The following is a 25,228-nucleotide window of genomic DNA, read 5'->3' as shown; positions in this document are numbered from 1 at the left end:
TGTCAGCTCCTTCCCCAGTGGGAACGTACAGCAGCTTTCACCTACTGCCTCTCACCAACAAAATCTATGCAGAAGTTGATGGTCTGGGACATATCATACTCCTGTGAGTCATGATCCCTGGAGCTGCTCTGCTGAGCTTGAGGGTTCCTTCTCTGAAGGGTGCAATTCAGCCAGGGAGTAAGTGACTGGGTGCAGCTTGTGGGATGGGCCCTGCAAAGAAAAGGTAAGAGCTGCAGGGCAGGAGGGAAGTTTCCCCCTCTTCACAGTATCTCTCCTTTATGTCAATGGAACTTTCTTCTATGGTTCTCTGCCAAGCAGATCCCAAAAGCACATGCCCCAAGAGCCAAGGGAAGGGGTGTTTCAGAGGATGTCCTCCCAGCTGAAGCTGAATGTGACTACACAGCCCACACTTCAAGCCAGGCACAGTTCCTCCCCCTCCTCTGTTACTTCCCCCATCTCCAGGCAGATGGAGCCTGACACCCTCTCCCACCCCTCTGTGCTTACAAGAACAAGGAGGGAGGAAGGAAACTGCAAGACAGAGACAACGGCGCCTTTAAAGCCCTCGGAGTAAAGATGGTTCCCAGTAGGTGACGGGAGTGAAAGGCATTGACAGCAGCTCTGTGAGCTCTGAGCCAGGCAGGCGGCGCTGAGCAGGCTGCAGCCGGAGTCTGCTCGGGTGCTTGACCCTCCCTGAAGCGGCTGGTTCCAACTCAAAGAGGTGCTGTGCAGGGGGACAGTATGGGCAGGTCGATCTTCCCGCAGGGACCCGCGATGGGGATTAGTCAGCCTTGTCCTTCTTCTTTGCGGTGAAAGGGACTTTGCTGGCGACCGCTCCGACGCCGCCGGTCACCGCCGAGACGCTGCCCTTCACCAGTCCGACGCCAGCGGCGGGGACGCTGGTCACGGCTGTCTTGGTGAGCTCCAGGCTCTTGCTGCCCACCCAGGCAACACCTCCCAGCGTGGCGCCCACGGCTCCCCGGGTGATACTGAACAGGCCACCTGTCACTCTCCAGATCACCCCTGCCTGCTGCTGCGGGTGGTCCTTGCTGGCATCTGCAGGGAGACAGGGAAAGGGGAAGTCAGTAGCGTTCATACCAGAGACCTGCTCCCTGGACACCGCTTCCAGCCCACGAGGGCTGTCCACCGTGTGTGTGCAGTGCCTTGCAGCTCCTGATGCCTCAGTACCTGAAGGAGGAACCAAGGTGATCCCAAGCTACAGCATGGCAGGAGAGGACTTTGGGAAGGTAGGGAGCGGGAGCAGAAGGGAAGAAGGTGGCTCAGTTACAGCCCCAAACGCGCAAGCCTCAGTGCTGCAATGCAAATCAAGTCTCACTAACAAGAGATGTAATCCCCCTCCCTTGTGTGCTGGCCAACACCAGTAAATCAAAGATGAACACCAGTACAGGAGGCACAAATTGCAGACAGCAACATCTGATGTTTGCATGGCCTGCAGGTCCTCAGAAGCATCTGTTTGGAGACAGGTCTGTGCTAATGTCAGATGAGGGACTAAGGCACAGCGCAGACCTATCTGTGAGAACTGTAATTGAGCTAGCACAGATAGCACACTGCAGTAAAGATACAGTGACACAAGCGTCACCTCAGGTTGTACAAGCCCTCTGGAGATCTCAGCTACGTATTTAATAGTGTTAAGACAGTGCTTAAAGTTGCTACACCATGTCACTGCTGGTTTACCTGTGCCAACTGGATCAAGGCCAGCATGACATACCCACCAAGCTGCCACCGCACCACCCCACAGCACTGCAGACACAACGTTCACAGCTCACCACTTCTTGGGGAAGGGCTGGCTCTGAGCTGCTGCGCAGGGGATTCAAACCTGACAGCTCTCTCGCTGGCCTCCACACAGTCCTCTGCCTTTGCATGCAGGCAGCAAAGGAAGAGCTGCTCTTTTCGTGGGGAGAGATATTCTGGATTCTCTGAGTCCTGATTCACCGCCAGCGCTGCACACGAGATGAGTTACTAATAATTGCAAAACCACAACAAAGCAATCCTGGCAGGAGGAAAGCAAGCACCAGCTGGGAATACAGGATCCCTGGAGCAGCAGCAGCAGCCCTTCTAGCCCGTTACCTACTCAGAAGAGGAGCTGCACAGTGCTGATGCAGCAAGAGGGCTTTAGCCCCCTGCTAAACGCGCAACCCATTTCCTGACAAGTGAGGAAATGACAGGAATGGAAATGGCTTTCTGAAAGCCTGCATAAAGCAATGGAACAGTCATGCCCCTGCAGAGAGCCCAGGACAGGGACCCTGCCACCACCAGCCACTGCCTCAGAGCAGCACCCCAAGGAAGGAGCCAGGCTGCACTGCACGGGCAATGGCAGGTAGCAGAGATCCCAGCCTTTCCACCACACTCTCAGCTCCCCTCATCCCCTTTCTAAAGCTCCCCGTGAAGAAAGCCCTTTGCTTATCCAGCCCATCAGCAGCTTCCTTCCTTGAGTGTTAATAATACTCCAGGCAGCAGAAAACTCTACCTGGAACCCCCCCTTTGATATATCCACCCACTGCCATTTCCAAACAGATTAGAGCCAACACTGATGTCGGCAGTGGATTTGCTTTGCCAGCAAGCAGAGACCTTGGGAGTGCCGGGAGGCTGGCCCAACTGCTCATCTAGTTGCAGGGCCTTCGCACACTACACACCCTGGCTGATGGAGATGTCAGACCTAGTCAGTCTAAGCAAACATCTTCCTCTTACTGTTACTAACCCATCTCACGCCGTGCCTTCACCACATCTGTTAGTCTGTGTACTTCTGCCAAGCTATGCTCTGAATCCTTCGGCTCAGAGACTATCTTCCCGTTGTCCGTGTGTCACACAACACAGTAGGGTCTCTAAGTGCTGCTGGAAAACAAGCTTTTTTCTTGCTTTTTTGTTCCTTTTTGTTAAACAAACCAAACATAAGTCTGACAGAAAACACTCAGCAGCAGCAGCAGGGCATGGATTTTATCCTTGGAAGCACCAGCTGCCCTGGGGTGCTGGATGCACATGGCTGGAGGGACAACCTGACCTTGCCAGAGCTGCTGCCTGTGCTACAAGCGCTGGGCAGACAGGAGGCCAGCTACTCACACCAGGGGCTCTCAGACTGCACCGTGTTATCTGTCGGAAAGGAGGATTTTCCAGGCATCTTAGGAGACAAATGAAGATGTCTTCAGATTCAACCTCCTAACTTCCAGGCACTTACTAGAGAGGTTTAAGTAAGGTGATTTGTTTCAGACCTGGATCCCCCAACACAAGAGGGACATGGATGTGATGGAGTGAGACCAGAAGAGGCCACAAAGATGCTCTGAGGGCTGGAGCACCTCTGCTATAGAGACAGGCTGGGGGAGTTGGGGTTGTTCAGCCTGGAGAAGAGAAGGCTCCAGGGAGACTCTTATAAGAGTCTTCTAATACCTAAAGGGGGCCTATAGGAAATCTGGAGAGGGGCTTTTTACAAGGGCATGTAGGGACAGGACAAGGGGGAGTGGTTTTAACCTGAAACAGGGGAGATTTAGATTAGATCTTAGGAAGAAAATCTTCACTACAAAGGTGCTGAGGCGCTGGCACAGGGTGCCCAGAGAAGCTGTGGCTGCCCCATCCCTGGCAGTGCTCAAGGCCAGGTTGGACACAGGGGCTTGGAGCACCCTGCTCTAGTGGAAGGTGTCCCTGCCCGTGGCCGGGGGTTGGAACTGGATGAGCTTTAAGGTCCCTTCCAACCCACACCGTTCTATGATTCCTCTGACTCTGTTGCTAGCCAGGAAAGAGGGGGGCTTCTTTAGAGGAAGCTGCATACAGTAGCCTAACCTAGACAAGGCATGACCCTGAATCAGGTGGTGTCACGATCTTTTCATGGGTATTTTTGTCATACAGAGTTTCTGGTGCAGCCTAGGCAGCTACATTTCTACCCAGTACACAATGTATTGCTTGCCTATTCCTCAACAATTTCACTGGGTATTTCTTTTTCTCCTTTCCCTCAGTGCTCCTGAGACCTCTTGGCTCCATTTCCAGTTCAGTTGCCAGCCTTCCAACTGCTGCACACAGCTTATCCAATACAGCATTTTGTGTTCTGTTTTGAGACCGAGGGTGGGAAGAACAGAGGCATCCAGAAACCCATTCAACTGTAGAGCAGGGCTCAGTGAAAATCAGACTGGTCCTTAGAACAAACACCAGCCTCCCAGGATGGCAGGTCTTGTTTTTCCATTCCCCTCTCAGGCGAAGCAGGATCCTTTGCATCCCAGAGGACCTGCAATGCAGACGCTCTGGGCATTAAACAACTAGCGGTGTGCTCAGCTGCAGAACCAAGAGCTATATCAAAGCAGCAGTAACCTTTCTGTCTCTCTCCAGGTACACCTGCACCTGAGGCTACCTGTATGGAAATGGCAGTGGGTGGAGATATCAAAGGGGGGTTTCCAGGTAGAGGTATCTACCTCTGTAAGAGGATTTAGGCCTTTGGAGCTGCCTGGTTACCTGAACACCAGTAGTGTGAAAATCTCTTCCATGATGAATGCCTGCAGGTGGATAGCCCAGGGACCACCTAGAAGGAGGCAACTGCAGACGCAATTGAGGGGCACGTTCCTCTGCCAGCAAGGAGCTAAAACATATTGGAGAAAGTGTCAGGAAATACTAATGAAGAATGACAAGGACAAAGGTTCTTTCTGATTAAGCCAGGCAGAGACAATGAAGCCGCAGTGCACTGGAGCACTGGTGCTCGCACACTGCCTGCACCGGATCTGAGCTACTCCCGTGGTCCTGAAAACCCCACAGGCAGCAGGGAGGAGGGATGCAGGAGCTGGCCCCAGGGGGCTGTGAGTCTGTTCCAGAAGCATCCCAGCAGCTCCAGCTCAGAACAGAAGCTGTGCCATAAAAACCCCAAACAAACTCAGGTCTGAATAATGTTAAGAGAGAGAGAAACCCCTTGTGAGCCTAAACACCCTGTAACCCCTTGTTCATCCTAACCTGGCAGCAAGCTGAAATAGGCTGGATTTGTTCTATACTCCAGATGATGTGTCGAAGGCTTTCTAGCCATCCCTGGTTAGCTTGTCTTCAGGACTGCAATAAACCCCACAGTAAGCTGTCATGTAAGATAAGCATCAGATTTACACTGCAAATTAGTCTCTCAGACAATGGAGTGAGCTAAGCATTTTGTTGGCACAGAGGAGCCCAGATTAAGGGTGAGACAGACAGCAGAGATGAAATACACAAACTAATCAGAGAGACAGACACACAGCCTGAGCAGGGGAACAATTCTGTACCCTGAAGCCAGCCGCAGCCCATGCTGCTCAAGAACTCTTCACCATCTGCCAAGCCCTTTTTCCTTTCCATCCATGACCTGGCCTTTTCAAGGGTCCCTTCAGCTTCACTTCACCCACTGTCAGTGTCCTAGTTTTGGCTGGGATAGAACCAATTTTCTTCTTAGTAGCCAGCACAGTGCTGTGTTCTGGATTTAGGATGAGAATAATGTTGATAACACAATGATGTTTAGCTGTTGCTTAGTGGTACTTACTCTAAGTCAAAGACTTCTCAGTCTCTCATGCTGTGCCAGTGAGGAGGAGCACAAGAAGTCAGGAGGGAGCAGAGACAGGACACCTGACCCAAACTAGCCAAAGGGATATTTCATACCACAGCACATCATGCCCAGTGTATAAACTAGGGGGAGGTGGCTGGGAGCCACTGATTTGTGCTTGGGTATCAATCAGGGGTGGTGAACAATTTTATACTGTAACTCTTGTTTTGTTCCTTGGGTTTTATTCCTTCCTCTCTCTCTCCTCATTATTACTATTATTATTGTTATTAATGCTTTATTTCCATTATTAAACTGTTCTTATCTCAAGGAGATAACTGACAACTGATTCCTGATTCCCTCCCCATCCCACCGGGAGCTAGGGGGAGTGAGTGGCTGTGGGGTACTTAGCTGCTGGCCGGGGTTAAACTGCAACAGTCAGCTTAGAGCAGAAGAAAAATTGATGGATAAAACACACTCTTGTATGAGTGCCAGCGATCTGGGCTGGGGTCAGCACCCCACACAACAGGCTCTCCTCCTCCAGCCCTCTGCAGTCCCTGCTGGCTTCTGTCCAGAGCAGGGATCCTGCCTGCTGGGGCTCCAGACAGACCCAGGTCTTCTCATCTGATCCTGACAGCATCTCAAAGCTGCTGTGGTGACTCCTCAGGGCTTTGCACTGTATTTATATGGTGAGACAAAACAACAGTCTGCGCCGGGGCCCGGTTCAAATAGCACTGGCATTATTCTTCCCCTTGGCCTCTGCTTGCATGTGATACGAGAGGGAGGGAAAACTCTTCTTTAAAAAGGACTTGTGCAAGTTGCTTCTTCCTCCTAACTTACTAAAACAGCCCTAAACCAGTGTCAGTGTCACTGGTTCTGCATCTTTAGGATACTTCCATCCCTTCTGGGCCCCTGGCGAAGGAGCTGGGCTGGCTCAGAGACCAGAATGTAAATAGTCAAGGTCATCAGTCTGGCCCACTGCAGACGTGAGAGGAAGGGATGAGGTCACCGGTTCGAGCCTGAATTACACCTCTGGCAGCCATTAAGTGACCACTGGTGGATTTAGGCAGGTTCACCCACCTCGAAAAATGTGTTCTGGAGAAACAAGGCAGGGGTGGAGGGTCAGCTACTCACACAGATCTGCTCCCAGCCTTGCCCAGCTCATGTTTAAGCACCACTGCGCAAATCGCTCTGACCTTTATAACCTCTGCATCGCTGCGACTGAGAATGTGTGATCTTCTAAAAGCCTTGGTTGTTGAGTCACAAACAAAGCGTGGACAGGAGAGAAGTTTCCAGTCCTGATGTTTCTTGGAGAAAAACCTGAAAGCTTGATTCGAGTGCACTCTTAAGGCACTGAGAACCCCAAATGGGATTATTGTTATTTTTAACCTTGTGATTTTTCCAAGCCTACTTTAATTTGAAACACATCGGGCTGGCGCTGCTGCTTCTCTTCCCCTTCTGTAAAGCAAAGCTGAAGTTAATGATCCCTATTTCCTTGTATTGCTGCACTGTCATGAAGGTTAATTAGGTACAGTTGGTGCGGTGCTTTAAACGAGGAAATTGTGTTTGTATTGTCATGACTGGCGCTGACAGATTCCTCTTGACATTCTCAGTAGAGATGCCAATGACAACTTCCAATTTATCTCTGGACAGGTTTCCAGTTTCCAGACAAGTCACAAAGGCAAGAGAAACACTTGCCCCCTCCCCATGCACGCCAGCCTGCTATTGTGTGTATTGTGGAGCTACACGAGTTTATCTACACAAGTTTATCCTGTAGATAAACTTGTCCTGAGACTTGCCATTTGGGCTCTACACTCCTAGCACCAGAGCCCAGTGACTGCTGGGCACACACAGCATCTAGCTGCACATCACCTAGCAGGACTCTCCTCCATGGAATGGCCAAAACCGCCTTCTTCCAAGCCTCCTGCCTGCAGCTGTAGAAGTTCAGGATCATTAGGGCTGTAAGGGACCTCTGGAGATCATCTGGTCCAACTGCCAAGGCAGGGCCACCTGCAGCAGGTTACACAGGAACACATCCAGGCAGGTTTTGAATGTCTCCGGAGGAGGAGACTCCACAGCCCCCCTGGGCAGCCTGTTCCAGTGCTCTACCACGCTCAATGTAAAGATGTCCTTCCTCATGTTGAGGTGAAACTGCTTGTGGTTTAGTTTATGGCCACTGCTCCTTGTCCTGTTGCTGGGCACCACTGAAAAGAGTCTGGCACCATCCTCCTGGCACCGACTTTTGAGATACTGATCTGCATTAATGAGATCCCATCTCAGTCGGCTCTTCTCCAGACTAAACAGGCCTGGCTCTTGCAGCTTCTCCTCATAAGAGAGATGCTCCAGACCCCTGATCATCCTTGTGGCCTCCACTGGACCCTCTCCAGCAGCTCCTTGTCCTTCTTGTACTGAGGACCCAGAACTGAACACAGTGCTCCAGATGTGGCCTCACTCGGAAGTAGGAGAGGGGGAAGATCACCTTCTTTGACCTGCTTTGCTGATCCTTGTGGGCCACAGCATTTATAGCTGAGATGACAGAACTGCCATTCGTGTCCCTTCTGTCATTTTAGCATCAATGATCTAGGTCCTGCAGTGTCACAGGCAAAGCATTACACAGTGCACTACAGAGTGTGTGTCTGAGCACTCATGCTTCTCTCCTGCCATCAATGCCGTGCTGCAGCTGGTTGGGAATGGCTTCGCAGGCTCAGCAGCTCTGCCCTCCCCAGCCCTGCTCTCCCCAGGTTCTGAATGCTACAAACCCAAGACCAGCAAAAATCCTAGAAATGCCACGTTGAGTTTAGCCCTGCAGCTTTAAGCTTTAACTCTGCAATCAGCAAGATGCACTTGTCTCCCTCTGCATCAGGATTGTTCGGGAAGCTGCTGCACGCAGCAAAACAGGGCAGCTGTCTCCACAGCCCAGCTCACCCCAGGGCCCTTCACTGGCACAACAAGCTTTAATTGCTCCTTGCACATGCCCCAGGAGCAGTATTAACTGCTGAAGCATCTACCTTGAAGCACTGAGAGACAGGGTTCAGGAGGGTAAACGAACAGTGATATGGAGTGGTTTGTTTTCCTCAGCTAAGCCTTCGGGGAGAAGCAGGCAAAGCTTTGACTCCAAGTGTGAGGCTTAGAGTTGGCTGGGAGTTTTCCAACTCTTTCTGCTGGGAAGCATCGTGTCACCAGAACAGAACTGTTTGTAAAGACATGGTGGTATTGTTGAAACTTCCACTGAAAAGAGGATTCAGGGAGATTGGCTCCAGAGCACCTAATAACCAACTGGTTAAAGCAGCCGACCAGCCTTGAGTCAGCCCAAGGGCACTCCCCAGCCTCATACATACCCACTAAATGGCCCAAGCAGCAGCTGAATGCCATTTTCACTCGTGCTGTTGGACTGTTTCACTTTGCAAGAAGAGGTATTAATTGGAAGAGGAATATAAACTTGTCCTCTTGCTTCTCAAGTACTTGCAATACCAGAGCGAAGATCTGCCCTGAGATGGGGTAGCTCCTTTGCTTTGCCCTCCTGCAGAACGCATCTCTCTTCTTGATCCAGAAACACCTCTTTTTTTCTTCTATAGCTGAGTTTCCTATAACCAGGATACCCTGGAACCCTTTGGATTCTTAATTCCTTATTTCTCCTCTAAGTTTACAAGACTTCAGCTACTCTGATGGCACAGACTTAATCTCTAATGATGCTGAAAGCCAGGATGGCCCACAGCCCAGAGGTAATGCTGCTTCTACTCTAGGAAAATACAAGTGAGTTGCAGGACAGACAGCATTGTCTGCTAGAAAGGACACAGATCAGGTAGGAACCTGGAGACCCAGCTCTGCTCTCAGCATTATTAATGACCTGTTGTGTAGCAGCTACATTTCCTCTGCTTCCTCTCCACCTCACTGGCCTGTTTCAGCCATGGTGACTGCCCAGGAGCTAGGCCCAGGTATACCAAGGCCAGCAAGTCGGGAACGGCAGGAGTCCACCCTTTGCAGCACGGAAACTAATGAGCACTAACTAATTGGCCTCATGGTGCCTCTTAGAGACAATCTCCCAGCTCCGACCGGCATACTTAACCTCTCAGCGAGAAAGAAGTGCTCACTGGGACAAAGCCCTTGTAAATCTGCCATCCTCTGACACAGATCATGAGGGCTTAAGGATGAGGACTCACCCTTTCTATAGGCTTGTTCAACAGCTGGTTTAAGGAGACCCTTGTCTCATTTGAAGCAAATGTCATCTCCCACCATGCTGTATGGGTTGTAAGGAAGATGAGCCCACAGGAGAGTCCTAGAGCAAAGCTACAAGTGGCCTTGCCCATTCAGACAGCAAGAAATCTGAACGTACCACTTCCATCTCCATCATGACATCTCTTTTTCTCAATGTGGAGTATATGCAGAAGGTCAAGCTTTTGCTACTGGCCAGAGAGGTCACTAAAAACCCTACAGGGTGTCTCAAGGCCACTGACAGAGTGGAGAGATGACCCCAAAAGGCATGAGATTTCAGTCTGCCCCAGAGAACTGCACACGGTGGCTGCTTCCTCCCTACTATTGCCAAGAAACTGCAATGGTTCATTCTGGTAAGTATGAACAGTGAAGGACAGCTATCAGTTGGGCTATCCCTTCCCTATCACTTGTGTTATAAGCATTGCAAGTGGCCATCAGACTTAGTCTGTCAGAACTTTATGTCCCTGTCTGCCTTCAATTTCCACTCTCTGCTCTACCTATGAGCTCTTGACCAGTCAAGAGGTTTGCTTAAAAGCCTGGCAAGAAGGAGCCCATAAAGCTGCACCAATGGCTCTTTTTCTAGTTGGAGTCTCATCACCCCAACACTGAGATTCTGGATCACAAGGACAGGAATCACCTCTTGCTGCGAATATGAGTTCTTGCTCTCACTTGGGGATCTGCCGGTGGAACCAGAATAATCCAGGACATTCAATGACTTTCAGTGGCCTCAAGCTTTAATGGTCTGAGGAGCTTTCAGACATGAGATCTGATTCCTTACAAACAACTCTTCCTAGTATTTATGCCCAGGCTGAAGGGATCATCTTTTTAAGCCTGCTCTTTGACCCATGCTAGCTCAGCTCTTGTCAGGGCACATCACCTCCCCTGTCAATTCTGTACCAGTGGTTGCACATTCTTCACTGAGCTGCTTTCAGCTGCTTGTGACATACCTGGCACAAAAAGACCCCAAATGAATCAGAGGCTCTTGTTAAACAGCCTTGTTAATTCAGCTCTGATAAAGACACAGGAAAAGAAAAAAAAAATCAATATTTGTTAAGGGTAAAAGGACAAAATCCACAGAGAAATAAAGGTCATTTTCATGGTTCCATGAGGCCCCTACAAACAATGGAGAGTAAATAACATAATCTAAGCTTATGTAAGAAATGACTTTTCTTCCATGCTCTAATGCTACCCAATGGATTTCAAACAAAGGCAGACTGAGCTAAGCCTCCTCTGTCCAATGAGCCTAAAAGTCTTTCCCATGACAACATTGCTCATAATTTATCAAGGATTCCCTAAAGTTTGGTCCCAGCAGCACTTTGAGAAGGGGCACAGCAGTGAAAGGGAGTCACACTGAAACAGCAGCAAGGTGCTTCAAGCTGCTAGGATCAGACATCAGAAGTCTGATCGTTCATCAACCACCGTGAATACTTTGTGTACCCTGCACCTTATTATTAAAGGCTTAATCTGTCAGCCTTATGGAAACACGTGACTGTCACTCATGCAGTTTACAGCTGAGATATCCGAGAACTTGTCCAAAAATACTCCCAGTAAAGTTTGGGAACATATCCTGCCTTGCTAACAGGGGAAAACCCAGGTTCAGGCATTTCCTCTTCCCATTCCTGGAGCAGCTGTGCAATGGACGCTGATGCTTTCCAGCAGGATGGCTGGCACCAGGGAGAAATCCCCCATTTATTCTCATTATGTGCTCCCCACCTCTCTTCAAGGTACGTGAGGAACTGAAGAAAAACATGGATCATGGCTCAAAAACCAAAGCCACAAACTTTAATTGACCTAAGGTCTGAATGAAGATTTTTTAAGTCAGAGAAATGACCCATTCAGCCCAGAGGCTCTCCAGAAATCTGTCCATCCAAATGATAACAAGGCAGTTAAGCCAGAAGCTGTGTGCTACAGAAGCAGCTGAGCTGGGGATTTACTGGGGAGGAAGGAATATGCTTGCCTGCTCACGCTTCTGCATGCCAGCAACGGGCAGGATAAGCCTTTGTTATTCTGCTGGTGGTAGGTGTTCAATGGCATAGTCCCAAAAACTTGTTCCCCACCTCATCTGTCAAAGGGAGAGTGCTGCAGTCAGGAGTGAGAAGGTACGCAGCCTTTGGGATGACCAGGCAGAGCATCCCTTCCCACAGCCAGGTTAACAGGAAAGGACAGGGCCCATCCCTGTCTCAGACCATTAGATCTATTCCAGTGCAAAAGTCAAACCCCAGCTCTATGCCCAAACCTCTCATGTGTCCCATTGCCTCTGTCACTTCAAAATGAGCCATCTGGTCCTACCTGTTGTGCTCCCAGGGAGCCCGCCACCTGGGAATCTCAGCCTGGAATGCATAAACTGGAGGTAGCGCTAACACTGTCCAAGGGGACATCAAACCTTCTCCTGTGCGCTGCACAGACAAAGAAATGCTGCTTAGGAATGTGAAGCCACAAGTGTGACAGTTCCCTTTGCTTCCTTCCATATTCATGTTCTTGCTCTTTCCAGGGCAGATTTCAATACGGCACAGCAGGGATCCCACCCTCACTTGGCTTCCCAGGGGTTACTGAAGGGCTCTGCCTGGTGCTGCAGCTGATTTGGATTTCTTTTTCAATGCTGCAGCAGGACTGCCATGGATCCAAGGGCTGGGTTGGGATACCTAGGCCTCCCTTTGAGGAGAATGCTTCATATAGTTGGAGGAATATCTGGAATAAGAAAGACTCCTGCCCACCTCCTTGGCACAGCCACCATCTCAGCCTTACACACGCAGCCTCTCTTAGGAGGTCTATCTAAGCTTGCCAAGCAGTGATAAACAGGCTTTAGAGAGGAGCCCCTATCACCTCTTGGTTTTCTCCTGAGTCAGTCTTGACTCTGGTTTGGGGTATCCCCTGTTGCTGCAGGGAGAAGACTGGCTGACTATGAAGTACTGGAATCGGAGTGCATGCAAGCAGAGTCTGATTTCCTCCCTGCTCTGCTTCTAGCTTTTAGCCTGCAGTGCATCTCTGTGGCACCGGGAGGGGGGACATCGAACAACCTCCCACCAGTTTCAGCAGGACCTTCCTTAACTCAAAGACTTCAGCCTGGTGAACCCAGTTCCTAGCAGGGGTGCCATGTAAGACCAGTGTCAGAAATACTCCTAATACTTCTGCTCTCATTCACTTTACCAACTGCTGAAAATCCTCCTATATGCCTGACTGGGATAGCAATGTGCTGTGACAGGCTGAAAGCCTGGAGAACCTCAGACCCCTCTGGGATCACTGCCCTTCTCTGGTACCTACCTGTTCTGAATCAAAGCCAAGCAAAGCCAGGCTCTGCTGTCAGAGCACAGGGCTCAGTGGATAAAATTCAGCTGCACACCTACAGCAGCCTTTCAGATCTCCACGGTAAGGCAACATTTACTGTCTTGATGCTGTGATGTAGCCCAGCCTGGCAATGCTATCATCCTTTTGCTATTGGGAAATGAAGGGCAGTATTTCCCTCCTCCACAGGTTCCCCTTAAATTTTCCTTTGCAGTTCCATACACATGGGAAGGAGCATTGGAACAGAACACTTGATTCCTTTAAAAACGGGGGAGTATCCAAGGATGCTTTCAAGTACCACGGTACAGAGATGCAGTGTGTCAGGTGTCTTCCCAGCTTTCACGTCAGAGTGCCCAGTTCAGCTTGTGGTGCACATGCATGCACATGCTCCTCTCATTCTCAATAGGATAAAACCTCCAAAAACTCCAGATCCCAACATGCCACACCAGTTTGGCTAGTGCAACCATTACAGAAACTCATTTGCACCTTTATTTTCCTCCCTTTGTTTTCAATCAGATGCATACAGGGAATGACTGGAGCGACGTGAATCTAATCAGAGGCTGATTCCACATCAGAAATCCCATCAAGCTATCTTCCAGTCCCAACAAGCTCTCCACCAAAGGAAAATGTCTTGTCATGGCCTGGAGAACCCCTGTGCACGTTGTGTCCCCAGCAGGGATTCTTAATGGGCTCAGTAGTCAGAAACTGGGTTTTATTTTAGAAAGCACAAATGAAAATTCTATCTATTTAAATACTCTCCTACCTCTTAATGGTGCTTTTCTGGACTTCCTTCCCTAGCAACAAACCAACTCCGTATTAAGAAATTCCAGGCAGAGAAATCTTAACCGTCCCGCAACGCTACAGCACAGCCCAAATGGCCAAAGAGACCCTGCACACACATTTCATGCCTGCTGTGCACAAGCACACGTCTGCTCAAGTGAAAGCTGTGGCAGCAGGACGTTTGCAGCCCTGTTCACCAGTCAGTCAGAATGACCAAAGAGCATCACTTCAGCCCTCAGACACCTTCAACTTGGGAAACCCACTGATATATCACCAACCTCAGCAGAGCTTCCCACTCCTAAATGCTGAGCCCTGTTTCTGAAATGGACTAAAAGACACATGGCTTCCAATCTGCACCTTCCAGATCCCTGCTTAAGAAGTTTTATCAAGCCTCCTGTGGCCACATTCAAGCATCTTTCCAGCTAGGGCTATCCTGAGCACATAGATGCTGTCTGCTGGGCACAAAAGACCTCCCTTCCCCTGCAGCAACATCCTGGCTGGCTGTGCTCTAGCTGGCTGATGGCAGCACCTGGATGCCATCCAAAGGCAGTAAGTTTCTTGCAGCTGAATATGTTTAGTCCCTCTCCTAAGGCACAGTCTCCATTACACAGCTACTGTTTATGACCCCAATTATCTCACAGAAACTGGTCCTTGCCTGCAGTTAATAACCAAGGCTAAGTGATCAACTGTTAGCACTCCAGCAAACTGGTTGTTACCTTCTCCGTCGACCAAGTTCAGAGTCTTTTACTGCTATTAGAAACTGAGATTAATGATGCATAACAGAAATGAGCTCTCCTGTGACACAGCCAGGTGAGGGGAGAAGAATCACTCTTTTTCCCTGGAGGTATTGGCTCAGCAGGGAGGAGAGGAGCTGTCCTTTAACTCCCTTCTCAGCCTCCCTAATGTCAAGGAGATGACTAACAGTATCCTAGTTTGCAGAGTGCTCCTAACTTTTCTTGGGTCCTGGATCTTGTGGGCAGATCTATGGGCTCCTTGTCCAGAAACTGCTTTCAGGGACCCCTTTGAAACTAATTCCTACCCTACCAGTTCCAATGTCCAGCAGTTAACAAGAACAGGCTAGTACTGCGAACCCTTGCAGGGCAGGAAAACAAGACCTCGCTTCAGAAAAGAGAGGCTGTACAGCACCACCGTGTAGTGGGTAGAAATGAATCTGAGGTTTCAAGGGGACATCTACATCCAGTAACAGATGTATTGTCAGCCTTTCCCAGCCTATCCCTCACAGGCTGGTTTGTAAAGCAGCTCTCCAATAACTCATCAGGAAATAGAAGTTTCAATTCAGGAAAAGCTAATGCTGATTCCCTTTCACAGCTCCTTCTTGTCCTCTGAATGCTAATGGGAGACCATCAGCCTTGCACTCACAGGCTCAGCAGGGCCACCAGGCATCTTAGAGGACATAATTTTCTCAAGAGGTTCACCAACACCTACTCCTTCTGACTTCAGGGAATGATCACCATGGTCTTTGACAGCCAGTTTGTCCCAGTCCATACAGAGACACTGAGAGCAGCAGAAAACCAAACCCAGGCAGTGCAACTGTGCAGCCACGGGTCTCTGGGACAGACAGTGACATGGGAAAGGAGGATTCCCAGTTGGTTATACACAAGATTATGAGTCGGTGCCTGCAAATGACTTTGGCTGTAATGAGCTCACTGAACCCTGGAATATGATATATCCTCCTGCCACCACAGACATGCAGGGAACAGGAGCAGGAGCAAGGCATTGCTTGCTGAAAGGTCTTCTGCAGCCAACCTTTCCTGCTCAGATGCCTGCCCCTCCAGCTCCCTTCTGACATCTGAGGAGGCAGCACTGGGCAGCTGACATTCAGGATCCCCCTCCTCAAAACCTGCCATATGCTGAACCAAAGACGTTCTTCTGCCACTTCATGCATCAGCTTGGAAAAGGCAGACAAGGAAGGAAACCATCAAGAGCAAAAGAGGGCACCCTTCCTCATCTGATCAGCTGATGGATGATAGAAGACCACAAATGTATGTCACAAATGCATGTGACAGCTGAGTGAGGATGGATGCCTCTGTACTCCAGGAGTGAAACATGTCAAGTATAAGTTTGCTAGTGCTTTTTCTGTCCTGCCCAATCCATTTCCAGCCACAACCCCCATAACCACACGAATGTGGTGATGCTTTCCAATGAAAGTGAAGCACTATTTATTGTGTGTGTGCCTGCCACCAACAGAGAGGCTCTGTCAACAGAGAGCCTCACAGAGGCACCCGAAGTGCAACTGAAACAAGCACAAACCAATGCTTGTAGTGTGAGGCCATGCCTGTAAGTCAATGGCGACTAGGTAGTGATCACGTAACAACACAGGGAGCCTGCGTGGTCCAGAGGGGAGCCGAGCATCTGCTGAGTCCTCAGATGCCATCCTCCACCAGGGCTTGGCAAGAGCATCATGGCCACTGCTCCCAGAGACTCTCAGGCAGCTTTAAAAACACTCTTTCATCCTTATGCACAGATTTACTTATTCATGTACTCTCAACAGAAGCACTAACAGCCATAATTGGATCCATTACTGGGTTATTAGAGCTCTCAGTCACTGCCTCTGCTGGGGAAATGCAGAGGAAGAACAGACAGGGCAGAGGCACGGCCACTGGCAGGGGCTTTAAAAATGGGTTAAGTTGTTGCTGTGGCAACTAAAACAAAATTTCTGGCAGGGACTGCCGTGTGTGGGGATCTGTAAACGTCTCCATTTGTGGAAAACACTGGTCATGTCTCCGAAAGGGAGGTGGAGGAAAGACAGAAAGAAGGGCTCTTTTCAGAGCCGGCTACAGCAAGAGCCAAAAATGATCTGCTTGCAAATTTATCCTTATGGCAAGCGCTGATGATGGTTGGATTCTACATACCAGAGCTTCCAGGAGCCAGTGCACCGAGACAGAGCTGGCGGGTATGGAGGAGCACTTCGAGGTATTCAGTCCAGCTCGTCTTGGCTGCCAGGAAAGCAACTGAACGGCTGCACAGACACAGACAGCGCTGGAGGCCTCTCGCTTCTGCCTTTACCTGCCTCCTCTGCCCCACAGCCTGTCGAGGGTCTCCATGGAAAAAGAAGCTCATCTGGGAATTAGCTTCCGTTGAGATGACAGGTCCTGGAACACCAAACTTTCCACCCATCAGCAGCGGGAAATGGAAACACAGAGGTTAGGTCTGGAAATGCTAAAAGTTGGCTACAAACACGGAACCTGGTTTCAGAAAGCACCGTAAGTGTTCAAGATACTCAAGGTTCAAAGTAGCCACCTGGATAAACATCACATATCCTGACATGCTTCAGAAGGTGTCCAGTACGTTAACATCTCAACAGACTTACAGGTTCAGCAGCTTAAGTTCATGTTTAATTACAACACAGGACCTGAAAAAGCAGAATCAGCGTCGATCTACTGTTGATTGATTTAACCTTGATTTAAGCTAAACAAGCTGTGTTGTGCCACCTATTTAATCTTCTGGGAGATCCCCGAGCAGCTCTGCTGCAAAGTCCAATGCCTCCTGTCCCCACTTTCAAGGATCATGGCTGATCAATCTGTTACTTATGAAGTAATTCATTTAGTTTGGAAACTCAGACCAGCACAGATGCCTGATGCAAGGCTCTGAATTCTCTCTAGTACACAGGTTGGAGCTACCAAATGGGCACTTTGCTAAAAGATTCAAGAGTGACAGCAGATGCTGCCAGCAGAAAATTTGCCTACTGAGAGGTATTGTATAGGCAAAATGATTGATGAGGATTTCAGTTTTCCTCTGGAGTCAGCAGCTTAAGTATGAAGACTTTATTGCCAGTTAGACTCGCTTGGTGGGGACTGATTTCCACTGTGAAAGGAGGAGCAGAGGGAACGGGAGGACAAAGCTGGGACTGGCGCTGGATCAGCACAGTGGAGCGGCATCCAACCGGCCCCATTGCAATGCCACTGGTTTCCTCTGTCCCCTGGTGCCATGGAGCTCACTGCTTCCTGACCCTGGCTCTCACAGCAAACACAGCTTCATTGCATTAATGACCTCAGTGAGGGTTTTTTAAGCTGACTGACAGCAACCTGGACAAAAAACCCACCCAGGAGCTACGAAATTGCACCACTGCCAAAGAGGAGCTTAACGCAGGGCAGCAAAGAGGCTCTGGCTAAATGCACAGGAGGTGTTTAAACAGACACCCAAGGTCTGCTCTGCACAGCATTACGGAGTGCAGTGAGCCTCTGAGGTCCAGGTAAGAAATGAGTACTTGCAATGCTCAGTGAAGCTTATGCTTACAATACAGCTCTAATTATCCTATTAATCAGAGCAAAAAATCCTTTGGTTTTGCAAATCCAGCCAGAAAAAGGCTCCAAATTCACTGCTCAGTCACCTAACCCCCAACTGCCCCACATGCTGGAAAGCCAAGGAATGGGAAGTCTTGAAAGGCTTTGAAATTTTACTCTACTCCACCCCTTTACAACCTTCCACCTTCATTCCCAGCCTACAACACTTGGATAAGGACTCGTTAACAAGGAGGTTTAGAGAAGAAATGTAAAACATTATGCATTTGCAGCTGTTAAAATCTTAAATCTGTTGTATATGAACGTTGCTTGTGTAGACAAAAAACTTTTGTTGGCATAAACATCACTGCCATCCATACTCCTATCATCCACTGAAGTGTATGGCATATATCAAAACCTTACATATCTTACTCTGGTCAGTGGAGTTCATGGTGTGGTTACTCCTAGTGGACTGCAGAGTTTTCTTCACTGCATATTCCTTCTTAAGTAGGTTGTTGGAGACACACATACTCTGGTTTAAATGCTACAATAAGGGAGAAAAGGGAGTCTATCAAACAAGAGACAGACAGATCACACAGAGATCACTTCTCAATTTCCAGAGCCACTGATGCGGTGAAGATGTGTGTTGCTTGAGAACAGGCTTGTCACTGGCTTTGGGTGGTGAAACATCAGCAGCAGATAAGGTTGGCTGGGAGGTTTTCACTGTGCAAACATCACAGTTTTAGTCTTGAGCTGTTAACACCTGCACCTGAGCTTTTCCACACTTTCAAGCAGTCCTAGGCCTGCTGTCATAAATCAGGAGCCTATCAGAGTTGATAAGGTAAATACAAGTTTTACTTTAAGTTCATAATTTTGAGGGGCTGGCCATTTACTTAGGAATTCCTTTTAATTACAAAGAACTGAGTAGCATGCATTATTGTGAAGCACACAGGCTACACATATGATGTGTTCGACTCTGGAGATATCACAGAATCATAGAATAGTCAGGGTTGGAAAGGACCTTAAGATCACCCAGTTCCAACCCCCCTGCCATGGCCAGGGACACCTCACACTAAACCATGGCACCCAAGGCTTTGTCCAACCTGGCCTTGAACACCACCAGGGATGGAGCATTCACAACCTCCCTGGGCAACCCATTCCAGTGCCTCACCACCCTCTCAGTAAAGAATTTCTTCCTTAGATCCAATCTAAACTTCCCCTGTTTAAGTTTGAACCCGTTACCCCTTGTGCTGTCACTACAGTCCCTGATGAAGAGTCCATCCCCAGCATCCATATAGCCCCCCTTCAGATACTGGAAGGCTGCTCTGAGGTCTCCACGCAGCCTTCTCTTCTCCAGGCTGAACAGCCCCAACTTTCTCAGCCTATCTTCATACAGGAGGTGCTCCAGTCCCTGATCATCCTCGTGGCCTCCTCTGGACTTGTTCCAACAGTTCCATGTCCTTTTTATGTTGAGGACACCAGAACTGCACACAATACTCCAAGTGAGGTCTCACGAGAGAAGAGCAGAGGGGCAGGATCACCTCCTTTGCCCTGCTGGTCACGCTCCTCTTGATGCAGCCCAGGATACGGTTGCTTTCTGGGCTGCAAGCACACACTGAAGCCGGCTCATGTTAAGTTTCTCAACGACCAACACCCCCAAGTCCTTCTCTGCAGGGCTGCTTATATCAAATACGGAGACTGCTTTTCTCAGGCTGATCTTCCCCCAAATACAAATATAAAACCAAAGGAAAACGATACTCAGCCCTCCACTATCAGGTAAAGTAGTGGAGGTGCCACAGCCTACCACAACTAAGCACATTATTATCATATAAGAAACCAAACCCCATCTTAGAAACAGTTAGGTTATTTCCCATAGTAGTCTTACTCGCATATCTAAAATCTTACTGGTCTTTTGCTTAGAAACTCAATTTGCAGCCTAAATTTATTCATGGGCCATTTATACCCATTTCCTCTTGTTGCAATGCTGCCTTTTAGTTTAAATTGCTCATCTCCCTCCATGGTGTTTACTCCTCTGATGTATTTATAAAGAGCACTCATATCTCCTCTCAGTCTCTGTTTTGCTAGATTAAACACTTCCACTACTCATGTATACAATAGATGCCCCATCGCCACCATCATCCCAGAAGCCTTCTCTTTACCTATATGCCAGTCTCATGTCAGGTTCTTTCGCACATGGGTGTTTGGTAGTGTGAGAATTGACAAAGCCATGTATATGATCTTCTCCCCAGAGGGACAGCTTGCCTTATACGACCTAGGACTGCATTTGGTTTTCAGTATATTGATAGGGTACAGTCATTTCTTTCATTAACTAACACGCTCTAACCCTTCTTTTCCCTCAGTCCCTCACTGAGCTCTCAGCTTACCCCAGACATTCTTGTTATCAGTCCTTAGGTGTGTGGTATTTTGTTTTTAGTACTGGTAAACATTGTGTCATTTCTATGAGACACTGGTGATCAGTTTTTGCTGATAGCATTGCTATCAGTAATGGCAATATGCTCACTGTTTTGCATCATGCCTACTCATATGTCCACACCCACGAGAAAATCTATACTGGAATCTAGAAACTGCTCAAGTCATCCCAGTCAAATAGCTGTTCCAGACTAGGAAGAGGAGTGGTTCTCCTTCAGCTCCAGCCTCTCCCAGCTGAGAAAACCACTTCATGTGCACGTGATCTTCTCCTGATACAGGGCACACATAAATCATGTTCGGCTACTGGCCAAGACTCCAAACCCTCTTTCAAGCATGCTGAACAGGACAAGGGAGAATGGTTTTGAACTGACAGAGGGGTGATTTAGATTAGACATTAGGAAGAAATTTCTTCCCTGTGAGGGTGCTGAGGCACTGGCACAGGGTGCCCAGAGAAGCTGTGGCTGCCCCATCCCTGGCAGTGTTCAAGGCCAGGTTGGATGGGGCTTGGAGCACCCTGCTCTCGTGGAAGGTGTCCCTGGCCATGGCAGGGGGTTGGAACTGGATGAGTTTTAAGGTTCTTTCCAACCCAAACCAGTCTGGGATTCTATGAATCCCAGCTGTGCAACCAGAGACCTAAGGAAGAAGCCAGTCACCCTGGTGATGCTTTTGCATTGGTCTGGTTGCAAGGACAGAAGAAGGGACTGTCCTCTGCATCAGCGTTTTTTGTGTACCAGCCACCCTTCCTGTTCTAACTCGGGTGGGCAGGAGAGAACCATTCGAAGACAATCAAGTATCACTTTCTGTGTCCTCAAGGCTCTTGCAGCTGTTCATTTTGTGATCCCATTGAGGACAAGGCTTTTCACAATCTCCTCTTTCTGCCACCTCTTGTTCACTTTTGGGTAGTAGGAAGAGAAGCACAACCTTCTTCTCCAGCTACCACAGCTGAGGCTTTTGCAGCCCTTGTGCTTCAGCGTCTGACTTCCCTCCCCTAATTACCTCTCATTTCTCCACTTCCAATTTACTTGTTTTGTCGAGTCGAAACTCTCTAGGGCAATATGGCTTTGTGACTGCAGTGCTCACCATCAACCACAGAATGCAGCTATAAAACATAACAGTATTAGTAATACCTCTCTCAGATCGCTCATTGCCTCGCTGCCATGACAAAAGACATTTGGAAATGTTATCAATAACATTGATTACAGCCCAGATGCTTTTAGGCTAGGAAAGTATTCTCTAGTGCTCAGGAAAGCTGCCTGGGAGAGTCTTGCTCTAGCAGGACTCAAGTTATTCTAGATGAGTTTGGGCCAAGAGCAAATTGGTTTAATTAACGCCTTATCCATATGGGGCTGTAAGCTGAAGAGCAGAATGAAGTTCTTGCAGGAAAGGAAGGGAATGGAAAAGCCTGGTCCTGAGCTGGCTCTTTTCAAAACCTGTTTACTTCACTATTAGTGAGGGTGGCTTCTCCTTAATTTATTTACATAGAATGTTTCTGTAACCATCTGCTCTTAAGCTAAACGAAAAATTATCATCTTTCTCCTGCCGCTGCAGAGACTCCCTTGGATGTTCTTAATAACACCAAAAATCCATCATTCTAATGCAGACAGCTTGGCTAATAAAAATGATCTGTACCATTAGTAATTATGCCACCAATACAATGCATACAAGCAGCCTTCTTCTGAAGAGGCCAAGCATAAAACACCTCTCTCAGCAACCAGGGGCCAGAGTCAATAGCACAGCAGTGGGACTTGGCTTCTCCCTTCTCCACCAAAGAGCAGAAAAACAAAGAGGAGGGCAGTTTAATTAAGTTACCATTACTCACTCCTTTAACAAGCTTTAAGTGCTTCAGTCAAACCCGTCCAAGCCCCATTCTAAGGAGTTTTTCTGCAGACTATTAATACAAAGCCATATTCCTGAAAGAGGGCTACCTTGGTTTATCAGCCTGTTGTTCTCACAATGTCAGAACACCTTAAGGCTCTGATGTTCCCACCTTTGCTGTGAAATGAACTGATGCTGCTAGCCCCAGTTAACAGATGGGAAACCAAGGCAGAAAGCAACTTAGACTAACAGCAAAGATGGAAGAAAGCAGTGAAGCAAAAAAACCCCAACCTAATTCAAGCCATGAAACTGTTATCAAACAATGGAAAACATCACTTTAAGTAGAGCCTACTTAAAAAAAGCTCCACCATGGGCAGCTGGCTAACAAATGGAAGGACAGCACTCCTGGCTCACGTGTTCCCTAATACCATTTCAGTGTGGGCAAGCACTGGAGTAGTAGGTGTGATGCATAGATGTTGTTTCTCATGGACCGCTGCTCCCTTCTATGAATTGCAGCAAATCACTTAACCTCCACAACTCAGTTTTTTCTCACAGAAAAGGCAGTAAAATGCGTCAAGGTTCAGGGATGAATGCAAGGAAAACTAACCAAAGCAACACAGAAGGAAATGTTGTTTTCTTTAAAGAAGTGCTAAGGGAAAAGGAGTAAGATTACACCTCAAATTATATCAATAAAATATGAACATACCTCTTTGCTGAAGAATTAAATTGATAGAGAAATGTGTGTAAAGGAAGGTAATCGATGTCTTGGGGATTTCAGACACTTCTGTAGAGAGGTGAGCATTGTAAGAAATGAAATGCAAACAAATTGGAAGGCCAGTACATGCCATGAATTCCTGCAGCCTGGAGGTCTGGCAACCCACACGTTCTGCATGGAGAATCAGTGGTCCTGCCCTGGCTGACTGAAGGTTGCTGCTGGGAGCACACTTATAGAAGCAGAACATTTAATCCCAACTTGGCCACCCTCTCTGTGGACATGAATATCCCTTGCTTCAGTTTCTCAGTCCATAAAATGGGGCTAAGGGCAGGTCTGTAGTGGGATGCTGGGGTGGTTTGTGTTTGCATATAAATTTCAAAAGCTAAAGATGCACAAAGGAGGGAAAATCTTTGCTGAACAGGTAAGAAGAGCAAACTACAACAGAGGGTAACAGGCAGGCATTGTAACAGGGGGAACTGACTCCTCCATGAAAGCACTGCAGGAAAGCACCAGAGCTGGTGCCTCCCAGGACAGATCATGCAAAACACAGCCAGTAATTTCCAGAGCTACAGCAGAGGAAGCCATCCACGAGGAGGGAGCTGTAGCTGTGGCCATGAACCAGTCCCAGAACCATAGGGAAATACTAGCTGATGTTTTATACTGAGGTTAGAGGTACATACATATCACTGACATGGATGATATCTTACCCATGAAGGGGATCACTAAGGATAAGCCAAGCTACTTTTAAAAACATCTCCTTGGATAGTTGGAGAGCTGATCTTGGCTTGCATCTGGGCAGGGCTGCTCAGGAAGACTGATGACTGGTGCATAGGGATCAGATACTTCAGCTGCCTCATCCCTACACACAGGCTGTAAGCTGCAGAGCTGAAACTGGTTCAGGGAAGCTATCACATTCCTGAGCCCCAGCCCTGAATCTATCAGGGTTTGCAAGTGACAGGCCACAGGCAGATGGTGGGGGAAGCAAGGCAAAAGGGAGGCCGTTGTGCTGCACTAGATAGCAGTTGCATACCCCCCACCCCATCACCATTTTTGCCTTGTATTGTTCTGTGGCCTATTAATATTCATAAGAGCCTTTCTATTGTGTTTGCACTTTTCTATCATGCTCGCAGGCCTGATCCCCTCTTGCCTTAATAGGATGCAAACCTCATGAAATCAGATCTTATTAGCAAAACTCCATCAGATGCTGTCAGCAATGCAGTACCTCAGTCCCCACTCCTGCTAAAGTGGAAGGGAAGCCTTTCACGCTGTTGACATCTGTAGAGCTCTTCATCTAATACGACATTTCAATCTTAAGAGCAGAAATGAATAGGAGTAAAACACAGTGCAGGGAATGCCACTGAATGCTGCTGAGTCAAGCCGCACAGCATCACAGCCAAGAGATGCAAGAGACCTCGGGAAAAATGTTTCTAATTCTGGCTTGCAATAAACCTGACCAAACAAAGGTGCTGGCTCATTAACACCTTCAACTCACTGACAGAAAGCTGACGACTTATCCCCAAATGAGTTGCTCCAAGCTCTTGGTCCTAAAGTTCAGATCTTTCGGCTTTCTCCCACATGACAGCGATGCTTTCCTGGTGCACAACCTCCTCCCTGAGGGCTTCAGACAGACAAAACTGCAGCGAGTGAGCAAGCAAAGGCAGTACTGCAAAGTGGTGACCGTACCCACCACCTCTGCTCCCTGCCCCTCCTCACCTTTTAACCACTGACTCAACCAATGAATGCATTTTCAACTGTTGGTCTTGCAGAGCCAAGAGAGGAGAATAAGACCAGGGCCTGGAATGCAGCACAGTGAGGATGCTCTGCACTTCTCAAACACGTGCCTTGAGTCCTACCTTATGTCTGTCCCATACATCATCGCTGGTGATAAAGATGCCATAGATTGATTTTCCCAGATCCCTGATGAAGTATGTGCCTCTGGCAGGAAGAAAAATCACTGCTGGAGTTGGAAAGTGAACAGATTTTCGTTTGTAAGTCAGCGAGTGAAAATAAATACAAACCACACAGTGTCACATTCCCACTCAGTCATTTTCCTAATTAATTCTGAAAGAATTTCCAGCTGCAACAGCCAATAAGGACATTGAGAGCAGGCTCCTATTCACTGGATAAGAGCTACTCAAGTCTTGACCCTGCACTGCCCACATCCTTTCTGCTTAATGACCTTCATTTTGTATCAACAATAATTGACAGCAATTTGATGGAAAATTGCTGACCTAATATTCAGGACACTTTACCAGTCAGTTTTGATAG

General features: G+C 48.3%; 1 pseudogene across 1 annotated transcript in view; it reads right to left on the bottom strand.

Annotated features, from left to right (window-relative positions):
- Window positions 1–778: 778 nt before the first annotated feature.
- LOC308221335 (transmembrane protein 263 pseudogene) overlaps window positions 779–25,228 on the bottom strand; it is a 198,734-nt pseudogene continuing 174,284 nt past the window's right edge. The window contains exon 3 of the transcript in view: window positions 779–1,053. The product of the transcript in view is annotated as a transmembrane protein 263 pseudogene (transcript). The remainder of the gene's footprint in view (window positions 1,054–25,228) is intronic.

This window comes from Psittacula echo (assembly GCF_963264785.1).
Source record: "Psittacula echo genome assembly, chromosome: 5".
Lineage (NCBI taxonomy): Eukaryota > Metazoa > Chordata > Aves > Psittaciformes > Psittacidae > Psittacula > Psittacula echo.
This window is presented reverse-complemented; position numbering and strand designations above follow the sequence as displayed.